Here is a 1,642-nt window from a genome sequence, read left to right on the forward strand (position 1 = left end):
GCAATTCTCAACAAGAGTTATAACTTCTGGCATTTTTGTAATTGGATTTTTAAAGATTAATTGCTTTTGTATTGCAGCAGCTAGTGAATTTAATTTAAAATTCAGTTCAGAATCAGAGTAACAGCAGAAGTTAGGGTAAACAGCTATTCTCCTTATCATGTGAATGCCAGAAAATCTCTGCTCTCCCTGCAAAATATCAGTATGCAAAACAAATGCATGTTGCACCTACCCACTTCATAACAAAGTGCATGTTTCCACAGACACAATCTCATCTGACAAGCTCAAGTGCTTGTTATAAACTACAGTTCTGAAACTGGGCTAAGACGTATGATCCTATCCACTTAACCTCTATCAGCATCAATCCTGCTCAGCAAAGAAGTTGGAAATTCTCTGTTAAATAGGCTCTAATATATACCTTTGCTTAGAAATGTCACTCTTTAATTTTAATTTCATTCATTGAGGACTTTTGTTTGTCATTGCAAGGTGTTAATTTTGGGTAGATTAGGTAAATAAAAGTTATATCCTGAGCATTTTGCTGAAGCTGATTTTGGTAGAAAAAGATTTAATTGAGAACATTCAATTCAGTTATTTATTGTGCCTGATTCTTTAAAAGAAGAATCCATAAAACAGCTGATTTCTTTCACCAAAATTCTCCTTAGGAATACTAGAATAATTAAAATTGAAGAAATAGAATACTAGAAAAAAAGAATACTAGAAAAATTAAAATCTTCCCAAAAATTCAACATGCAGCTGTCAAAGCCAAAACTCTCCAAGTCAGAACATTCTTATCTATCAGTGTAGAAGAATTTGGGATCTCTTTTGTAATGCAAAATGCCCTGTCAAATGCATTGGAGAATGGAATATTCCTATTGAACAAATTACTCACCAAGAATCACAGCAACAATAGTGAAGAGCACAAAGGCATTCCTCAATAAATAACTTTTAACATCATCCTTTGTTATGCTCTGCACTTTTTTTTTGGCCAAAAGTGTACGTTTCTGGACTCCTTGTTGAAAGCGTTCCATCCTACTTCCAGTTTTTGAATCTTCACTGTTACCTTTAGTCATCTGTCTTGCACAGAGTTTTCTCTTACAATTCACTTCTGTCAATATCCCTTCAGAAAAGTGGAAGACCCTTTTCCGTGGGAGGTACTGGATAAACCTGTACAACAAGAAATATCAAAAATTGCGATAAGATTTTAGAGGAATGATTAGCCACATGTTTACATGGAAGCAAATATTCTTCATGTTTTAGTAAAATTTATATTATTTGAAATGTCTAAGTTGTTGATTGCAGTTTTTGATAAATAGCCTCAATGACTGTTAGAACTCTTTGAAAGAAGGATTATATGGACTGATCAGATATATGTCCTGTGTCTTCAGAAATTAATCTGAATTTGCTGTCATGCTGTAAAACCCAGGAGTAACTTTTTTTTGGAGTTGCTAGAGATATACTAATGTAAATTTGGTACAATTCATAAAGCATAAGGTGCTATAATATTTAAAACTATGTCAGGCTTGCTTTTCATCTGTTTAGCAGGCCCATGTCATCTGAAAAAAATTCTAGCTCACCTTTGCATTAACCATTGGAGCAAAATATTTTGCTTGAACTGGAAAGTTTAAAAAATCCTGCATTTTGGATG

At 33.4% G+C, this 1,642-nt stretch overlaps 1 pseudogene; it reads right to left on the reverse strand.

Annotated features, from left to right (window-relative positions):
* Window positions 1-878: 878 nt before the first annotated feature.
* Window positions 879-1,067, reverse strand: LOC104282171 (annotated as a pseudogene).
* Between the last annotated feature and the right edge of the window lie 575 nt (window positions 1,068-1,642).

Source organism: Charadrius vociferus, unplaced genomic scaffold (genome assembly GCF_000708025.1).
Source record: "Charadrius vociferus isolate BGI_N301 unplaced genomic scaffold, ASM70802v2 scaffold772, whole genome shotgun sequence".
NCBI lineage: Eukaryota > Metazoa > Chordata > Aves > Charadriiformes > Charadriidae > Charadrius > Charadrius vociferus.